General features: G+C 45.1%; 1 pseudogene; it reads left to right on the forward strand.

Annotated features, from left to right (window-relative positions):
* Positions 1-11,298: 11,298 nt before the first annotated feature.
* LOC144891644 (general transcription factor II-I repeat domain-containing protein 2A pseudogene) lies at positions 11,299-12,775 on the forward strand (annotated as a pseudogene).
* Positions 12,776-22,087: the final 9,312 nt, after the last annotated feature.

Below are 22,087 nucleotides of genomic sequence, written 5' to 3' on the forward strand. Positions count from 1 at the left end.
TTTGAGAGCAGGGAGAAGTGTGGGAGGGAGAGGGCTTGGGGGCAGGAGGCGTGGGAGGGGGAGGGCGGGGGGGAGAGGTATAAAACACAAGGGGACCGAAATTAGCGGGGGTAGAAAAGATCAAGGTTTTGGATGGGGGAGGATAAGAGATGGTGGTGAACAGCTGTTTTAAAGACCTGGAGGGTGCAGTGGGATTGAAGAGAGTGAGGGAGTTTGTTCCAGAGGCGGGAGAAAAGAGGAATGAAGGAGTGAAGGTGAGCAGAAAGTCTTGATTTTGGCAGTTTAACCATAAGAGAGTTGCAGGCAGATCTTGTGCGACCTGTAGGAATATTTGGGGGACAGAGCCCAGAGAGGGCTGGGGGGGCAAGGCCAGAGAGGAGTCGGTAGAAGACGGAAAGACCACCAACCTGCCTGCTGTGAGTGAGTGAAAGGCCCTTGGAGTTAGCTTCATCGCAGGAGATTCCAATGATTCTGAACGCTTTGGTTTCAACAGCGTGAAGACGGGCTAGGTGTGAGGCAGGAGCACCAGACCAGAGGGGAGAGCAGTATTCCATAGAGCTGCAGATGAAAGCCTTGTATGTGGTGAGGAGCACAGGTGTGCCAAGGAAGGACTTCGCACGACGGAGGATGCCCAGTAGGCGACTGGCTTTGGAGGCCAGATTTGAAATGTGGTTTTCCCAGGAAAGATCATGGCAAATAGTGAGACCCAAAAGCTTGTGTGACAGAACTTCTTGGAGAGGATTATTCAGAAAGTGGATGGGAGGGTTTTCCAGTCGGTCTTTTCGGAGAGACATCGTAAGAGTGTGAGATTTATCAGGATTGAAAGACATGTTCCATTTGTTTGCCCAGTCTGTGATTTTGTCCAGGTCTGCAGAGAGTGAGGAGGCTGCAGACTGCCGATCTGAGGGATGAGGAATGGAGCGACAGAGAGTAGAGTCGTCAGCAAAGAGATAGAGAGGATTTTCAAGAGAGTCAGAGAGATCATTGATGAAGACCAGAAAAAGCACAGGGCCCAGAACACTACCTTGGGGAACTCCAGCCTGAACAGGAAGAGGAGATGAGAGAAACCCATTCAGGGCCACACGTTGACTACGACCAGAGAGGAAGTCCGCCAGCCATGCGTGGAGATTTCCATGGATACCAAAGGAGGAGAGTTTGGTGAGCAGAGCAGGGTGCCAGACCGTATCGAAGGCACGTGAAATGTCAAGGGAGACAGCTCTAATTTCCTGTTTGGCGTTGAGGACCTCCATCCATTGTTGAGAAAGCAGAAGCAGCATGTCCAGAGTGGAGTGACCAGGTCTGAAACCAAATTGATGATCAGAGATCAAGCCATTGGAGAAGAGGAAAGATTTCATATCTGAAGCAATGATGGATTCCATGACTTTGCTGATAATTGGGAGAAGGCTGATTGGTCTGTAGTTGCTGGGATCTGTTTTTGCACCTTTTTTGTGCAAAGCGGTGATGTTGGCTGATTTCCAAGCAGATGGCAGATGACCTTGAGCAAAAGAGAGGGTGAAGAGAACAGAAAGAGGGAGTGAAAGAGCAGAAGAACATGATTTTAGGACCCGTGGGCTGATGCCGTCAGGACTAGTTGCAGAATCAGAGTCGAGGGTTGACAGAAACTTTTCCACCTTGTCAGGAGGAAAGGACACAGAGTCCAGGAGCAGCTGGGTACGACTGGGTACGGTGGGTACAGAGAGGGATGGGTTTGGGACACAAGATTTAGAGGCAAACACAGAGTTGAGGCATTCAGCTTTTTCACGTGCGGAGTCAGCCGTGTGGCCATTTAAGGTGAGGGAGGGGATGGAGGGGGAACAAACACCAGAAATAGATTTGACCAGACGCCACCAGGATTTGGAAGAGGGAGACAGATAAGAGAGTTCGGTCTTGAGAATGGTGAGATATTGTTTCCTGGCTCTCCTGAGGGTGGACACACACTTGTTTCGGGCTTTGTGAAAGGAAATGAGATTTCCTTCCGTTGGATTTGCTTTCCAGGAGACGAAAGCAAGTTGTTTCAGGGCAACAGCCTCACCACAAGATTCCGTGTACCATGGACGGGAGGAAGGGTATGACAACTGAAGACGAGATGGGATAAATCTGTGCATGAGAGAGAGCAATTTACTTTGAAAGAATTCCCAGGATGAGTTGATGTCAGAGGCGGTAGAGATGGGAGACCAGTCCAGATGATTGATGGCTGCTTGAAGACCGTGCCAGTTGGCCTGAGTGAAATGCCAGACTCGTCGGCGCTGAGGAGACTCTCTGAGAATGGTCAGAGAGATGTCCACTTTGACAAGCACATGATCAGATGAGCCGATTGGAGCAGAAGAAGAGCAGCAGACATTTTCAGGGAAGTTTGTCATAACCAAATCCAGAAGAGAAGATGCTCCGTTGACTGAAATCCGGGTCAGGAAATTGACAGATTGTGTCAGTCCCAGTGAGTCGCAGAAGTCCTTTGCTGAAGAGCCATGGCTGGTGAGAGAGAAAGGTACCCACACCCAGCCAACTGGCATGGTGACAATTGAAATCACCACATATGAGGAAGAGAGAGTTGGGATGGGTAGATAGAAGTTGGTCCATATTATCAGACAGTGAGATGTAGATGGAGTCATCGCTGTTTGGTGGACGGTACAACACACATATGAACAAAAGGTGGGAGCGAAGGGGAAGCCGTAGCCAAAGGTATTCCTGTGGGTGAGGTGGAGAGAGGGCAGTGGAGGGCGAGTGAGGAAGAGAGTTTTTTATAAAGATGGCAACCCCACCTCCAGGACGAGGCTCAGGTCTATCATACCGGAGGAGGGAGTAACCTGGGAGAGATACCAAGGCATCAGAGACATCATGAAGGAGGAAAGTTTCTGTGAAGCAGATCACATCTGGTTTGTCAGAAGCAACCTGTATGGAGAGGTCAGTCAAGTTTGAGCGAAGGCCCCGGATGTTTGAGGTCCATACCGTTAATGAAGAGGAAGGGGGAGCATCGGGTCCAGAACAGGGGGGGGGAGGGGTAGGGTAAGTGAGGTGGTTGGACGAGGTGACAGAAGTAATGGAGACAAAGGACCGGGAGGTGACGACGCACATAGAAACGGTCAAGGTGGTGTTAGAGGCCGAAATAGAGGAGACGCACTGGGAAATAAAAGAGGTGAAGCAAAAGTTAAAGGAGGTGGAAGAGGGGGTGAGTGAAATTAAGAAGAGACGGACGGAAACTAAGAGGGAGATAAAGGAGGAGGTAATGGAATTGGTACAAGGTCTGTGCTCAAATCGTGATGGTGTGCTCGCTAACCAAATAAAGAGTTTGCAGGTGGCGAAGGAGGTGCGGAGACGAGGTGCCAAGGTGAGTGGCGATATATGCGGAAATGTATATGATGTGAGGGGAGCTTCAGTCGGCTTGGGGGTTGATTTGGATCCAGGTGTTCGTGAGAGTCCGTTGGTGAAGTGTGTGACAGGTACGGTGTGCGAAAGAGGAGGTGTGCGAGAATGTCCGACTCTGGGGTGTGTGAGGAAAAAGTGCGCGCCGAGGAGTGAGTGTGCTGTCGAGAGTGTGTTGGTCGTAGCGCGTGTGCGAGGGGGCACATGGAAGCACGGAGTGGGGAGTGTTACAGAGGATGTAACGAGAGAGTGTACACCTGTGGGGAGTGTTACAGAGGGAGTAACGAGAGAGTGTGCGCAAGAGGATGCATGAGAAAGGTGTGTAATGGACGGGCGCATGAGGAAAGAGTGCGCTGTCAAAAGTAAGGGTGAGTGCGCGACCGAGTGTGGAGGTGAGAGTAGTGAGAGTGACACGGAGCGTGAGTTGGTTGTGGCAGGTGAGAGAGGATGTACACCTGGAATGGAAGGATGCACACCTGGAATGGTAGAGCGCGTATGGGAATGAACGCTGAAATTGGTAGTGAGGCACGTGATTGGCTGTGCAAGTGAGAGCACACCTGTGGTTGTCACAGAGGAGGTGACCGAGGAGGGGGCGCGAAGAGGTGTGTTGGTGAGGTGTGCGAACGACGAGTGTGTGCAAAGGTGTGCGGTGGTCAGGTGTGTGACCAAGTCTGTGAGCGAAAGAATGAGTGCAATAACGAAGTACGCGGGGTGTACGGGCGGAGTTGGAGCACCGAGCTCGGTGAGGGTGAAAGGGGTCGCGTATGCGTGTGAGCATGCAGGTGAAGCATCGACGGTAACTGGGTTAGCGGTTGGAGCGACGTATAGCCGAATCGGGCCCTCGGTGCGCGCCGGGCAGCTTTGCGTGCCGCGAGGACCAGCGGGGATCCGAACCACGGCGGTTTCGAAAGAACCGCCGTACGCGATCCACGCTGGGCCTCGCTCGGAACGGCCGCGTCCGTGCTCCACTAGGCGGAGCGGGCAGCCCGATAGGAAGGGTCGTCATGGCGACCCCCTTGTGTTGAGGCGTTCCGGCAGGGCGAGATCGGGCCATTGGACGGCTCTGTGCCGAGATGGTGCGTGGGACCTCGACCCGGGTAAACCTCCTTCCCTTCACCGAGTGCCGGACGCATCCAGCCGCCGGCACCAAGCAACCCGCATTCATTGCTCGGCTTTACGAAGCCGAGCTTTAGAGATGAATTGGCGCACCGAGAGGCACTAGTGAGTAGACTGTGATGATGAGGATAGTGTTTTGGACCCGAAATTGCAAAGCAAAATTTGATGATTGGCAAAGGATTGGCAGAGTGATGATTGGCAGAGGATTGGTTGTGATTGGCAAATTTTTGATTGGCTGGAATTTGGTGTGCAAAATTGGTAGTGGAAGATACCCGATGTGGGGGGATGGCAACTCTGCCATCTCTCACAGCGGAGGCAAAGGAGCACTAGTTATGGGGTTTATGGCAGTGAAAACTAGCCCGGGAGGGTTTGGATAATGTGTAGGGATCTAGAGAAGATGACAATAGGTAACGTTAAGATTAGTTAGTGACAATGATACCTGTAGTGGGGACGCAGGTAGATTGGTGTGGATGATAATGACGTGGTATGTGCTTAGTTTAAAGGGAAGACGGGGAGCACTAAGTTAGCAGGGCAACAGGTAGATTAGATGATGCCGTGTGTATGGTTAAAAGGTGTGATTGCACAGGTGTGCAACTGGACAGGTGGATGGAGCAGTGTATGAGTGAGTGATAGTGATGTGAGTTGTGCTGACCAAATGGTCCAGGAAGGAAGGAGGGTGCAGGTGGCACCAGGTGTGATTGAACAGGTGTGCAACAACAGGTGAATGGAGAATGGTCGTGTGAAATACATGGAGTGTGGAATACATGGAGTGTGGAATACATGGAGTGTGGAATACATGGAGTGTGGAATATATGGAGTATTGGAATGGATGGTCGTGGAGTGAGTATGGTGGAAACTATGGAGTGGAGTGGATGGTGCGAAGGTGTGAATTGGGGGAAGAATGGACCCCCATCACGAATACCCGGGGAGGGTAGTGTAAGTGTTAGGTAGAGGGTACAGGTAAATTGTGGTTGGATATTGGCATCTGCGATGCGAGGTGAAAGAATGGTGTTTGGATGGGTGCATTAGTGACGTGGAAATGGCTGGGCGTGTAGCCTGTTAGTGTGTGTAGTTGATTGGGCACTCCACCACTGTGAGGATGTCGGCCAGGTGAGGCCGCAGGTGGGCTCTGGGAGCCGGTAGAGTTGTTGTGGATGGGGCCCGAGGATCCGGAGGACGGACCCGGGTAGCCCAGTGCCAGAGCGCACCGAGGGGTGACAGAGCCAGGAGGGGCCTTCCCCAATTAGATAGGTTAGGGTGAGGAGCTAGGTAAGCTCGGGTGGCAACTGCAGTGGTGGAGGTGTGCAGGTGGGTAGACCTGCTGGGAGAGCTACACGACCCAGCCCGGAAATTGTGCAAGGGCACCGGGAGATGAATCGGGGGAGTGAGACCCCAAATTGAGAAGCACCACAGTTTGGTCAATGGGAATTGGTTTTTAGAACCCATAGTGTAAGTTGGCCAATGGATTGGCAGGGAAAGACCCCGGGTAGTGTAAAGTGTGTTAATGTCATTTAGAAAGTCGTTAGGATGAAAATCTCCTTGCACCATCGACATCCACTCACCTGAGGTAACGATGGTACTCCACACCATGCCATGGTGTTTTATTATTTTTATTGATGCAGATGCTTGGAATGTGAGATGCATCATGACGTGGGTGTGACATTGTGCTGATGTTCCATCTCTTCCTCCTTATGAGGATTGATGATGAATTGGGTGATGGCAAATTTTGGATTAGAGGGATTGTGGAGACGAATTTGGTATAAGGGAAATATGGGGAAGACGTGACATTAGCGACGAATTTGTAAAGGTGTAGATTTTGTAAATATGGGGTAAGGGCAAGGGTAGAGTAGGTGACAGGGGGGGTGACGTACGGTAGGGACGAGCTTTCTCACTTCGGTCTCCGTACGCACTTCGCCTTGCATTGCCTTATTGATGTGTACCCTTGTGACCTTACCCCTCGCTCATCTGTCTTTTCCCCCCTTGTCTCCCACATGAGGACCTGTGCGCCACTGGGCGCCGAGGGGAGCGTGCGTGAGTCCGTCATTGTGCGCCCAAAACTCCCGGAACCAGCTGTCTGCATCGATGCACCACCTTATGGACCACATGTCTGTGGCCGAGCACCACTTATGGACCCCATGGGTTGGGGCAAGGCCCCTCTGCTGGAACCGGCCATGAGGGCCCGAGATCTTGCTGGCGGACCTTGGCCACAGGGCACCGAGGCCCCACAGGTGAACCACACTAGTCGGCCCTGTGGGCCATAAATAAATAAAAATGGACACGTTGGGTGCAAGTTTTATTGCAAATAGGCCGCCAGCAAAGAAGATGACAACATCTGGAAGATAGTAATAGCCAGCAGAGGGAGCCGAAGAGCAAGAGACCACCAGCAGGGTTAGGGGTTTGTTTGTTGTTTTTATTTTATTGACCAATGATGACTGTGCACCGATTGGTGCTTGAGGGTGTGTTGGTGCGTTTTGGGTGCTTCATGGTGCGTCGATGCAGAGCAGACTGTCTCCCCCCCCAAAAAGAACAATCACAGGTCCTGGGTTAGTTTTGTAAATAAAGTAACGTCACTGTAAATAATGCTCCCCACCGTCAATGTATAGTTTGAAGACCATTCCGCAATTCATTTAGCTGTGGGCGTGAGTCTGTTAGGTAGGGTGCAATGGAGCAGCGGGACATATTTCTTTATGTTTTAAAACGGTCGCACTCAGGGTCAGGTTAAATGTAGAGGGAACTACACCTACGTGCCACACTAAAAGTTAAAGTTATATGCCCGGGAGGTGCCTAAGAGGAGGAGGGTGCAGTGTTGTGGATATGAGAATGTTTTTTTGTTTTTTTTTGTAGTGTAAATTGTTGTAAAATATCGCCCTCCTTACTCCAGTGTTGTATAAAGGTCAAAGGGCGTTCCCGTAGTTAGTTCCATAAAGCATACATGAAGGACACCATAATATCCCTGTTCAGTAGCTTATTTCCTTATTATATGTATTAGGGTAAGGCCTTGTCTTCCATTAAGATGACACTCCATTGCACCAAGTGAAATAAGAGAGATTCCCTTTCATTCCCCATTCCCACTCCCAAAACTTATACTGCCAACTACAATAGCCGCCATTAAGCATGTGCTCAGCTCGGGGAAGAAGGGCGTGCCCGCCCATCGTCATCAAGGGTGGAGTCAGAGGGCCTGTGCCCACCAATCAGGGCCGAAGCGAGCTCACCGAGGGGCGTGTCCTGAAGGCCAGCGGCTTGATCGCCTGAGGCGCTATAAAAGCGCGCGCGCAAGAACCGAGTGTGTGGTTGGACCAAAAGGGAGACGTGCAAAGAGGTGTGGTTGGACCAAAAGGGAGACTTGCAAAGAGGAGTGGTTGGACCAAGCAAGAGAGAAGGGTGTGGTTGAGTTGAGTACGAGAGGAGTTGAGTAAGGGATCCCTACAAGAGCCACAGCAGCAGCAGCCACAGCAGCAGCAGCCACAGCAGCAGCAGCCACAGCAGCAGCAGCCACAGCAGCTTCAGCCACAGCAGCTTGGGGGCCTTGACGGCAGTTTTTGAGCAGGGCCGCGAAGGAACGGCGGCTGCTAATCCCCGACCCGACCGTGCTGCGGGTCCAGCTGAACCTTCCTCCCCCTCCAGCCATCCACCTCCTGCCATTCCTATCATCATTCCCCGCGTGAGTCTGTCTTTTGTTTGTTCTGTCCTGGGGTTAATTAAGACTGTAGGTAAGCTAATAATTGCACTGTGTCTCTGATTCTTCTGTATGTTATTTTATTATCTTTCCTTCTCCTTGGTTACTTTGAGCGTGTAAATAATAAATCCTGTTACTCTTCTGTACGTCTTCTTCTTCTTCCCTCTTCACATTCGGTCGGTTTAGAGGTTTCCACATTGAATACCTGTGGCGCGATTTCGGCCAACGTCCAGGAATCGGTTTAGTTGGGGTAACTGTTCGGCCGCGGTGCCATCCGCTCGGCAAAACAACATCCTAGCCGCGGTCCGTAACAATATATATATATATATATATATATATATATATATATATATATATATATATATACACATACTAGCTTGGCTCGGCTCACTGCGCTCTCCTCACCATGCGTCGTTACTGAGGAGCGGGCTTATTTTAGCTGAGGATAATGACTGTACCTGAGTTGCTGTGTTATCATGATTTACACCAACCATAATACAAACAATTATTTTGCACAAGTGTATTTGTAGTGTTTGTGATATTACATTTTTATAGGCAATTTAGGTTGAAGATTTAGGTAGAAAAAATATATATGAATTCAAAAAAGAACCGCTCAGCACAAAGATGCGGGAGGTGTCGGTGCAGACTGGAAGTTTGGAACGATTACACCTCACCACCATGTAATTCAAAACACCTCACCACCACGTAATTCAAAACATTTCACCACCACGTAATTCAAAACACCTCACCACCATGTAATTCAAAGCACCTCACCACCACATAATTCAAAACACCTCACCATCACGTAATTCAAAACACCTCCCACCACGTGATTTAAAAGCACCTCACCACCACATAATTTAAAACACCTCACCCCCAAGAAATTTAAAACACCTCACCCCCACATAACTAAAAACACCTCACCACCACATAACTAAAAACACCTCACCACCAAGTCATTCAAAACACCTCACCATCACGTAATTCAAAACACCTCACCACCAAGTAATTCAAAACACCTCACCACCACGTGATTTAAAATCACCTCACCACCACATAATTCAAAATACCTCACCATCACGTAATTCAAAACACCTCACCATCATGTAATTCAAAACACCTCACCACCACGTAATTCAAAACACATCACCACCACGTAATTCAAAACACCTCACCACCACGTAATTCAAAACACCTCACCACCACGTAATTCAAAACATGTCACCACCATGTAATTTAAAACACCTCACCCCCACCAAATTTAAAACACCTCACCACCACATAATCCAAAACACCTCACCACCACCTAATTTAAAACACCTCACCACCAAGTAATTCAATACACCTCATCCCCACGTAATTTAAAACACCTCACCCCCAACAAATTTAAAACACCTCACCACCACGTAATCCAAAACACCTCACCACCACATAATTAAAAACTCCTCACCACCACATAATTAAAAACTCCTCACCACCAAGTAATTCAAAACACCTCACCATCACGTAATTCAAAACACCTCACCACCACATGATTTAAAAGCACCTCACCACCACATAATTCAAAATACCTCACCACCACGTGATTCAAAACCACCACCACGTTATTAAAAACACTTCACATCCACGGAAACAAAAGTTTCAGGGAGTAGTTCAGTGACAACAGACACTGCCCAGATATGTAGATATATAGATAAATGACTGTACCTGAGTTGCTGTTTTCTCATGGTTTACACCAATCATAATTCAAACAATCATAATGCACAAATGTATTTGTAATATACGTGATATTACATTTGAAAAACAATTGAAGTTGAAAAAAAAAATTTCCTCAAAAAAATAAATAATAATAATAGGAAATTAAAAAAAAAAATACCCTTAGGACATACCGACGGGAGAGATAGGTGCATACCAGAAGTTTGGTACGATTTCACAAAAGTTTGAGGGAGTAGTTCAGTGACAAGACAACACAGACACTGCACAGATATATCTATATATATATATTTCTGTGCAGTGTCTGTGTTGTCTTGTCTTGTCTTGTCTTGTCTCGTCACTGAACTACTTTCTCAAACTTTTGTGAAATCGTACCAAACTTCTGGTATGCACATATATCTCCCGTCGGTATGTCCTAAGGGTATTTGTTTTGAAAAAATTTCAAATCTTTTTTTTTTGGAATTTTTTCGGGAACTTGTTTTTTTTCAACTTAAGTTTTCAACTTCAATTGTTTATAAAATGTGATATCACGTATATTACAAATACATTTGTGCAAAATAATTGTTTGAATTATGATTGGTTTAAACCTGGGGTGGGGAACCTCCGGCCTCCGGGCCGTATACGGCCCGCGAGACCGTTTGATCTGGCCCGCGAGGCAATTCATCTATCTATAATTCCAGTAATCTCTCCTTTTCAAGGTTTTAAATTAATCGGACAAAGGGTAACCAAGTTATGGCCAAAAACGATTCAACCAATCAGAGAAGAGCGAGCTTTCACGTGTTGTAACAGTCAACGAATGCCGAACGTGGCGAGCAGACGCTGCCTCGGACGGCACATTTGAGAACTTATTCATTTATTTGACGTTGGCAAAATATGTTGGCGCTAACAGAATAATTGCCATCAAATTAAAACTAATTTGCGATTAATCGTAACTGCGATATGCGACCTTCCGGACAGTCAAGTGAGTTCCGGACAGTCGTAACTGCGATATGCGACCTTCCGGACAGTCAAGTGAGTTCCGGACAGTCGTAACTGCGATATGCGACCTTCCGGACAGTCAAGTGATCGCGTGATCTCATGCCATCATTTCATTCAGTATATGCAAACATGGTGACTAACAAGAAAAGAAAGGTAGATGCGGAATGTCGCGCTTTCCAAGATAAAGGGGCAAACGATTATTTCTTTGTGGAAGTAAAAGGCAAGCCAGTATGCCTAGTTTGTCGGGAAGCGCTCTCGGTGATGAAAAAGGCCAACCTCGAGCGTCATTACAGCTCGAAACATGCTAAACTGGACGAGTTGAAAGGACAAATGCGCTTGGATAAAGTTAACGTTCTTCGGCGGAGTTTTGGTGCTCAACAAGCAGTCTTCATAAGACCACAATCTGACCGAGACAACACTACGCATGCTAGTTTTGTGGTGAGTGAGATAATCGCTAAGAAGCTGATGCCGCATTCAGAAGGAGAATTTGTGAAGGAGTGCCTTGTTGCCGCTGCGGAGCTGCTCGCACCGGACAAAGTAAAATTGTTCCAAAGTGTCAGTTTGTCTCGAAGAACTGTCTCAGATCGGATTACTGACATGGCACAAGATATTGAGAAAACACTGAAGGACACCGCAAGAGATTTCCAGTTTTTCTCTCTGGCCTGCGATGAGACAACGGACATAACAAACACCGCCCAACTAGCCATTTTTGTGCGGGGGATTACAGCTGAGTTTGATACGAGGGAGGAGTTGCTGTCTTTGCAAGCCATGCATGGCACCACCAAAGGTGAGGATTTGTTTGAGCAAGTTGTTTTGGCTATGAACAAATTCGAACTGCCGTTTGACAAGTTAAGTGGCCTGGCCACGGATGGAGCCCCAGCCATGGTTGGCACGCAAAAGGGATTGACTGCATTGTTCAAAAAAGAAATGAGTCGTCTCAGTCTCGATCCAAGTGAGTTAGTTGTATGCCACTGTATCATACACCAAGAGAATCTGTGTGCACAGTCCCTGAAGCTCAACAATGTGATGACAACTATCGTTTCCACCATAAACGTCATCAAAAGCAGAGGGCTGAACAGCCGCCAGTTCAAGGAGCTACTGAGTGAACTAGAGTCAGAGTACGGAGATCTGGTTTACCACTGTGAGGTGCAGTGGCTGAGTCGCGGAAATATGCTCACACGGTTTTACTCACTGAGAGAAGAAGTGAAACAGTTCATGGAGATGAAGGGGAAACCTGTCATGGAACTCAGTGATAGCAAGTGGCTGTGTGATTTGGGCTTCATGGTGGACATTACCAAGTACCTGTCAGAGCTGAACGTCAAGCTCCAAGGTCCCAACCAGCTTCTCAGCTCTCTGCAATCACATGTGAAATCATTTGAAGCTAAACTAAAGCTGTGGCAAGTGCAACTGGAAAGGGGAAACACTATCCACTTTCCCACTCTGCAAGAACAAAAGCCTGCTGTGACATCTGAATATGCTGCTGAGTGTGCAAAACTCCTCCAGGCATTTGGAGAGAGGTTCCAGGACATGAAAAGTAAACAAAGGGAACTGAACATACTTGCCACGCCGTTTAATGTGGAACCAGCTGATGTGCCTGACAACCTACAACACGAAATCATTGAACTGCAAAGCAATGACGAGCTCAAAGCTAGGTACAACAACCTCCCTTTGCTCGAGTTCTACAAACTGTATGTACGTGCTGAGGATTTTCCCATTCTGAGGAGACATGCACTGAAGTTTGCATCACTGTTTGGGACGACCTACAGCTGTGAGCAGTTCTTTTCAAAACTGACTCTTGCAAAGACTCGGTTCCGCTCAAGACTGACTGACCCAAACCTGCAAAACCAGCTGCGAGTAGCATCATCATCATCATCACTACCACCTGACACCAAACGCCTCGCCAAAGAGAAACAGTTCCAGCCATCGCATTAGGTGAGTCCGATATATGTATTCAATAATTTAGCATGGCCCTCGAAGGATGTTCTCAAAATCGAAATGGCCCTTGACAGAAAAAAGGTTCCCCACCCCTGGACTTTACACCATGACAAAACGGCAACGCGGGTACAGTCATTTATCTATATATCTACACATCTGGGCAGTGTCTGTGTTGTCACTTAACGACTCCCTCAAACTTTTGTTTCCGTGGTTGTGAAGTGTTTTTAATAACTTTGTGGTGGTTTTGAATCACGTGGTGGTGAGGTATTTTGAATTATGTGGTGGTGAGGTATTTTAAATGACGTGGTGGTGAGGTGTTTTTAAATCACATGGTGGTGAGGTGTTTTGAATTACGTGGTGGTGAGGTGTTTTGAATTACTTGGTGGTGAGGTGTTTTTAAATCACATGGTGGTGAGGTGTTTTGAATTACGTGGTGGTGAGGTGTTTTGAATTACGTGGTGGTGAGGTGTTTTGAATTACGTGGTGGTGAGGTATTTATAATTACGTGGTGGTGAGGTGTTTTTAATTATGTGGTGGTGAGGTGTTTTGAATTAGTTGGTGGTGAGGTGTTTTGAATTAGTTGGTGATGAGGTGTTTTGAATTACTTGGTGGTGAGGTGTTTTCAATTACTTGGTGGTGATGTGTTTTGAATTACGTGGTGGTGAGGTGTTTTGAATTACGTGGTGGTGAGGTGTTTTGAATTACGTGGTGGTGAGGTGTAATCGTCCCAAACTTCCAGTCTGCACCTACCCCTCCCCTATGTATGTGCTGAGGGGTTCTTTTTGAAAAAAAAACATTCAACCTAAATCTTCAACCTAAATTGCCTATAAAAATGTAATATCACAAACAAAACAAATACATTTGTGAAAAATAATTCTTTGTATTATGATTGGTGTAAATCATGACAACACAGCAACTCAGGTACAGTCTCTATCCTCAGCTAAAATAAGCCCGTTCCTCAGTAACGACGCTTGGTGAGGCGAGCGCAGCGAGCCGATCCAAGCTAGTATATATATATATATATATATATATATATATATATATATATATATATATATATATATATATATATATATATATATACACATATATATATATATATATATATATATATATATATATATATATATATATATATATATATATATATATACACACACACATTTCTACACCAGATAAAACTGTTCAATGATGAAGCCTCTCCTCAGTGAAAGACACATGAAAGCCCACTTGGAGTTTGCCAAAAAGCACCTAAAGGACCCTCAGACTGTGACAAACAAGTTTCTGTGGTCTGATGAAACCAAGATGGAACTGTTTGGCTTCCGTCTGGCCACTCTGCCATAAAGCCCAGATCAGTGGAATGTTACAGTGATGGTAGTCCTTCTGGAAGTTTCTCCCATCTCCACACAGGATCTCTGGAGCTCAGCCAGAGTGACCATCGGGTTCTTGGTCACCTCTATTACCAAGGCCCTTCTCCCCTGATTGCTCAGTTTTGCCGGGCGGCCAGCTCTAGGAAGAGTCCTGGTTGGTCCAAACTTCTTCCATTTAAGAATTATGGAGGCCACTGTGCTCTTGGGAACCTTCAATGCAGCGGAATTTTTTTTTAGGCTTCCCCAAATCTGTGCCTCAACACAATCCTGTTTCTGAGCTCTGCAGGCAGTTCCTTCGACCTCATGGCTTGGTTTTTGCTCTGATATGCATTGTCAGCTGTGAGACCTTATATAGACAGGTGTGTGCCTTTCCAAATCATGTCCAATCAATTGAATTTACCACAGGTGGACTCCAATCAAGGTGTAGAAACATCTCAAAGATGATCAAGAGGAATGGGAGGCACCTGAGCTAAATTTCAAGTGTCATTGTGAAGGGTCTGAATACTTATGTAAATGTGATATTTCAGTTTTTTCTTTTTAATAAATTTGCAAAACTTTCTAAAATCCTGTTTTCTCTTTGTCATTATGGGGTGTTGAGTGAAGATTTATGAGGGAAAAAATGATTTTTAAACGATTTCAGCATAAGGCTGCAACATAACAAAATGTGAAAAAGTGAAGGGGTCTGAATACTTTCTGAATGCACTGTATATATAAGTTCAAAACACACCTGGTCACAAGTGTGCCTCACTGACCGGGTCCTCAGTCGAGGTCCTCAGCATCATCCCGTTTTGGTCCTTCAACCTCAACACGGTCAGCTAAGGTGGGCCAGCAGGGGCACATACACCTCCACATGCAGTAACTACACCTAGATGCGTACATAAAACCACCCCGAGCCAGTGCAAACACAGACTACAAAAACAACAAAATCGCCTCCACTTCCAGAATCCACAGCACCAAAGAAGTAAACATGGTGGCACACTCAAACACCCACCTTTATAACCTTCACCACTCGCCAACAAAACACACCAGATCATTCATAGTCATATTCATACATACATATAGATATACATACATACATACACATACACACATACACACATATACACACACACACACACACACACCAACCACCTACCTTTATAACATACACCACTCAACATACAAAAACACACTCACTCATGCAAAAATTCATTCATGCAAAAACACACACCCTCACCCACTCACTCACTCAAATACACAAAATATGAAATAATAAAAGTTAAAAAACCACACACAACCAACCAACCAACCACCTGTCCTTACCAACTTGCACCACTCATGCACAAACACATTTATGCAAACCTCAACCTACACCGTTCGACGTGCCTCCATAAACTTCCTCCATATCCAAAGTGAGCCTTTCAAGGCAACCTGGGCCACTTTGTCACACATCCTCCTTCTTTCTGTCCCACACACTCCAAGCCGATCAAGAAATGCAGAAAAGGAATATACATATTATATATATATATATATATATCTTCCTCAGTCCTTCAGTATAATGAACATTTTTGTATTTAAATTGCCCGCTACATGGTCATGCGGAGTCCTCTAGTGTGGACCTTCAGAATACTCAGCATATAACCACAACCGAAGAGATTATATGGGGGAAGCAGGAGGTGCGTCGTACCTCACATTCCTCTGTCGTTACTTCATAAAATTTACATGTGTTTATTTCACAAGCAAGTATTTATGGGGCCTCTAGCCAAAAGAGAGTGTGCAATGGTCATGTGGGTTTGGAAGTTTGATTACAACTAGTGTTAAGAAATAGGAAGAAAGATTTCTTAGGATAATAGTGATGTGACGCAATATACTAAACTAAGAACTGTGAAGCATTTCATCATTGTTTGACTCGTCTGCAGAATATGTTCAAAACACACTTGGTGAAGCAAGCAAAGGAGAGAACACATTTGTGTTATCTCAAATTGTGCTTGTCCCTCAAATCGAACAGGGATGGACACCTTTCTCGAGAAAAAGAAACTGAGAATGACATAAACTTAAATGACTTAAATTGCAGTCACACGTCAAATTTTAGATCGACTGTGATGATTATCATTGTAGGCCTACAGGTGACAATTTTTTTAAGTTGGCACACATTCTGTGAAAGGTCTAGCAGGCACACAATTGGAAGTATATTGGATCATCACCGCAGCATCTATTTTGAAAGGATTGCGAGTTCTTGTGCAGCAGTCGGAAAGAGGTTCACACAATTTAACCTTAGGAGAATAAAACCCAGCACTCAATACTTGAAGCACCAATAAACTGCCTCCAGTGCCAAGGCTGTAGCCCTAACTTGCAAATAGTGAGAAGTGTAATGGCTGCAGTATCAATACATCTCCTCAAAGAGTGCTTCTCAGTACATCATCAACTTTTGTAGTGCTACATTCAACAATTACCAGAAGTGCCTTGGCAGCTGCACAATTTCAATTTATTGATTTTGCAAAACTTTCTCCTTAATCTCCTACGATTGCATTACGCGAATTGGTTCCAAAGGAATCCAAGAAAACAAAATATCAAACAAAGCTCCTTAGAATGTCCTTAAACTGGTGAAGATTCTCTGTTTTTAAATTGGGAAATGAATTGGTCTTCAAAAGTTGCCAGGAACTCAAATAATGCTTGATATATAAGGAATTTCGACAAAAATGCTCTTCACTGCACAGCCGAGATTATGTATTTCAATGGTATTTCGGTCATTGTCATTTTTGGAATTTGTCCAAGTGGAGTGAACATACGGATGCTTCTTGAAATCCAAAATGTGATTTTTGAATGGCATTTTATTTTAAAAACATGCTGGATTTGACAGGAAGCATTTTAATTTCTTGTATCCAAACAGTCGTTGTGTGTCTTGAAGATACGTCCAAGGTCGCATGATAATTCTGAAATTAAAAAGCTCACCTCTGCTGCACTCACATTCAGGCAATGAGTGGTAAAGCCTATTTCTGATTTGCAGAGTGCTGTAAATGAAAGAAAAAAAAAAACCCTATTCATCAGGGAGGTTTATTGATCTCACCGCAGGAAGGAAGTAGTGAGATGAGTAAACGACATGGTTATGGAGGTGGATGGGGTGGGAGGATGGAGGAGGTTGGAAAGTGAAGCGGAACAGGGCTTGGTTTCCAATCGAACAACCTGAGATCAGATGTCTTTTGAAGTCGTGATGACTTGAAATTTTTCAGTTTATATAAACAGAAAATCTTTACTTTCATACACATAATAAGAGCAGATGCTACTGCACACCACGTTGGGTTAACATTAAGACTGGAAATCATTATATTTTTTGATACTCACAGAAGGAATTAATAATTGAGGTTGAGAAGGTTACATGCAGAAGGGAATGCTATAAATTGGATGTCCAAAACCCTCTGATATATAAAGATTATCCCAAATCTAAAGCCTAATTAAAAAAAAAAGAATGCTGCATAGTCCAGATATAAAACTGATTCCAACATCGAGACAGCAGTTTAACTAGTTACCAGTTTCCAACAGTGTTATGAAGCTGAGAAAGAGCAGTTCCTCACATTGTTACAGGTGTTGATCGATGACAATTAAATAATTAATTGATACCGATAGCTAGAGAAGTGTCAAAAATAAGCAAGTCGAAGAAAAGATTCAAGATGAGCTTCAGCTGGAAAAGTAATGGTGACCATATTTAGGACAGTCAAAATGTCAGCCTTCATGCACAATGCTTCAACTATTAACTCAGATTATTATATCGAGTCACTTCGTAAACTAAAGACATACTTGTAAAATAACCTGCTCCAACAACACCACAAAGTGTTCCACCACAACACTGCTTAGTTTCAAACACAGGTACACTCTTCAAACTTTGGGTTAGTTATATATTTATATTGGCCAAGAGGGTGAGACATTGTCTTGGAGTCCTTTTTGAATACTACATTGAAGAGCGAGGTGACGGCATCATACTGTCATAGTGATGAGCAATGGGATGGTAACATATAGCTAGTATAAGGGTAACATACTGTTACATTTATGGGGGTAGATGAAGGGATACCATATATAGGGAAGGTAGCATTGTATTATTGTAGCATGGACCGTGGACACATAAGAGAAATCTCAATGTACTTAAGTAGGGAAACTGTCGGTTAAGATTGTTTATGTGTCTTCACATGGAAAGGGGGGGGGGGGGCTGAAGCAGTGCTAATTAACTGTAGGGATTAAGGACAATTTTCCCCAGTACGTGATTTTTCCCTCTGTAACTTTCCCTTTACGTTTTGCTGACAAGGCCGGCCATGAAAACCTCCTTTAAACGACATTTACCATGCTGGCAGGAAGCCAGGCAGAGCCGATTGGTCTTAGCCCCGCCTATAAAGGACCTAATAGGAAAAAGGCCATGCCCCTGAAGGTCAAGATGGCCCAGTAGACATTGGCCGATCATGGGGTGATTTGGAGAAGAGCTTCGCCATTGGTCGGTGTGACGCCATCGAGAAGCTTCAAGAGATGCTGGTCTTGGACGAGCAAGACCCTCGCCATTTTGGTTCTGTGGGGTCAGTAGGATCTTTGCTTTGCGAAGGAGGAGAGCATGGAAGGACAGCTCAGTGGAGGAGCAGGAAACTTTGCTTCACGGTGGAAAGGACTATAGGAGTAAAAAGCAGAGTCCGTGGTTGAGGGAAAAGGCCATGCCCCTGAAAGGGACGTGGGTAGTGCTCGCCTCCGAAGGGGACGTGGAAAAGGGGACACAGGCAGTGCTCGCCTCCCGCCTCATTGCCGAGCACTTTTTGGAAATCAGCGTTCGACACATCACCATCTTCCCGCCTGCGGTTTCAGGTATAATCATCGCTGCCAGCCTCATCAAAAGTACTCGTTGGGACACAGAGCTAAGTGCAGCACTATAAAGGACATTTTGCTTTCATTTTATTTTCCCCAGTGTACATGTTTGAGTCAGCATGTGAGGATCCTCAAAGTAGGAATTCGTTTTTACCACAACCTTTATTTCCGTTCGCAATTTATGTTCATTAAACTATTTGTTAAATTTACTGTCATGTTTCTTTGTTTGTGGGTATGGGAATAAACCCGTGTTGCTTTCATCCCGTTCAGGTAAAGGTCTCGTAGCTTCTATCTTGCGCGCGTTATACCCAACAAAAATTTGGCTGCCGCCTCGGGAGTAAGAACGTTCGGCTATTCGTCATCCAGTGGTCTTAATCACTGGTGACAGGACAATTCTAACTTTAAAAATCACTATGGGCCCCTAGTCAGGGCCCTTCGGGATATTTTGGTTCAAATTCTTCCAAAAGCATCAAATTTGGCGCAGATGTTGCCCATGCCATACTCTTTCGATTTTTGACGGGCGCCAAGGGCGGTATGATCCGGGAACCATACCGGTCCATCCCGCCATGTCACCTGACCTATGACATCATAATTAGGATATGCATCCAATCACATGGCGTACTATAAGTGGTCAAAGTTCAAAATGAATCGATCAAAAAATGAAGGTAGGGATCCATTTTTAAGGTTTTCAAAAATCCAATATGGCCGCCAGGTCACATGACCTATGACGTCATATTTATGACATGTATACAATCATGTATACATGAACCCGGATCATGATCGCACAAAAATGAAACACAAGGATATGGCATACAGTTCATAAAACATCAAAATCCGTACCTTTGTAATTAGACTGATGAACTGCATGTGCCTGAAAATTAGGAAATAGACATGTAAATATTTCCTCTAATTGTCAAAAAATAAGGTCAGAGTTCGATTACCCAACCCAGAAACATAAAATGGTGAACCTCGCGTAAATCCTGACAAAAAACTCAAAAACCGACATGTTTGACTCAAAAATGACCTTTAAGATGACCTTGAGTGTTGACCTTGACCTCGAATCATCAAAATATCATAATTGGATTCCTCGACCTCGAAAACCCCTGAAAAGTGGTATCATACATGATTCCAGCCTTTTTGGTTATTTAACTGATTTTCCTCTAATCCGGGTGGTGGCCATTTAGTATTTCGCCAATATGGGGCCCCCGGGGGGGGGGGGGGCGCCCGTCTTGGCGCCCGTCAAAAATCGAAAGAGTATGGCATGGGCAACATCTGGGCCAAATTTGGTGCTTTTGGAAGAATTTGAACCAAACGGCCCCAAAATATCCCCAAGGGCCCTGACTACCCTTCTGATTGTGAACCGAGAGCTGAGGTGCCATTTGTAAAACTGGCACTGACCCTTCCTTTACCACACGGTTGTTTCACGATCCTCTAGCCCTCATACTATTCTTCCCCCAATGTTTCAGCCTTCTCTCCTCCGCTAGCTTTTAGATAAGGTGTAGATGAGTTATGACTGACCCCCTGGTCAAAGTTCAATTATTGCACTACCTAGTGTGGGGCTGATGCCAACCACCCTCAAATGGCAAGGCTGGATTTACAATGGATCCCATGTTAGCAGACCCACAATCAGAGGGGCCCATAATAAGCAAGATAGATTTTTTTTTAAGTGAACACATTCAGATACGTTTAAATAAAGAATATGTATATAATTTAATGTCACTTTAAAAAAACATACCATATGTAGAGCAGTTGCTGGACTCGTACCGGAAGGACCTCTCAAATGAGGACTTTCTGGAAGCTGGAGAAGGAACGGCAGGTGGATCTTAAACATTATAATTTAAATTAAAAAACACTAATAGTAAAAATAGGACAATAAGATGAGGATTGAGGGAGCACTCCCCTGAACCACCACCTCTTACATTATTTATTATTGGGAAAATAATTTTAATTTACACGTTTTTTTATTTACACGACTATCTTCAAAAACGTAACTGTGGTGTAAATCAAGAGGGTGCTGTCCCACACGCATTTTTTTTCCAATGGTTCCACAAATGAGGGCCCACAAATTTGTTTGGCACCAGTTCCCCAAAAGGTCAATCCGGCCCTGTAAAGTGGTAGTCCTCAATGTACTGTCAGGGTGGCCAAATATCTGACAACTAACTGAGATATAGTATTAGGCTATGTACAGCAGTCCCACAATCGTCTTTCAATGGACTGAACCAATCTGACTCAAAATCAGAAAGTAAGAAAAAGAAAATGCTTCGCATGGTAAATATACCAGCTTGCATGTGTTCTGCCACAGTGCCCTTGTATGAAATTTTAATGAGCTGAATTGATGTGGCACAGGCTCAAGACCCAGGGATGAGGAGTCAGGCAAGTCCAAAGGGAGGAACAGAAGCAGCACAGTAAACAAATGAGTGTAAATTCCTGGCACAAAGAGGCAGCATTTATTATGCGGAAGGGCTATTTATGCATTTCCATATCGTGCCTTCTAGATTGTTCGGTGGGAAATTAACAATGGAGCCATTTTGATCAAACCACATTTCCTAACATATGTACATTACATTTCCATCCATCCTGCTCCCTCACAGAACATGCACATTTAAGAGCAAGGTGTTGGTTAATTTAAAATAATTCGTATACTGTATTTGCAACCATTAAAACAGCAGGAGAAACTGAGGTAAAGTCAATTTTGCATCAAGCTTGACGATATTCCCCTCCAATCCAAAAAGAGGGACCTGGCTCAAATTACTCAACTGTGCCAGACAGGAATTCAGCAAAGCTACTTCTAACAAATAGCTTCAAATGTACAATTGTTAGGCTTGTGATGTTTGTTCCACTATGCAAGTATGGTCACCGTTGTGCCAATAATGTAATACAAGGACAGACACATACAAAGTTCACCGCCCCTATGCAAAATAAATAACATATCCTCCAACCCGCGGCATTGCCAGGGAGCCTTTAGTAGCTCTTTCACGAGCCTCGATTCAGTATACAAAAAAAAAAAAAAAAGTGCACGGCAGCACCGCCGCGGAGCACAGAGACGATATTGGGAGGGAGAGGTTGACAATAATTGATTGATTAATTGCGCAATTAAAATAAATAATAATCGTAAAATAAT

The sequence above is a fragment of the Myxine glutinosa genome, chromosome 4, assembly GCF_964187855.1.
Source record: "Myxine glutinosa chromosome 4, kmMyxGlut1.1, whole genome shotgun sequence".
NCBI classification, from domain to species: domain Eukaryota; kingdom Metazoa; phylum Chordata; class Myxini; order Myxiniformes; family Myxinidae; genus Myxine; species Myxine glutinosa.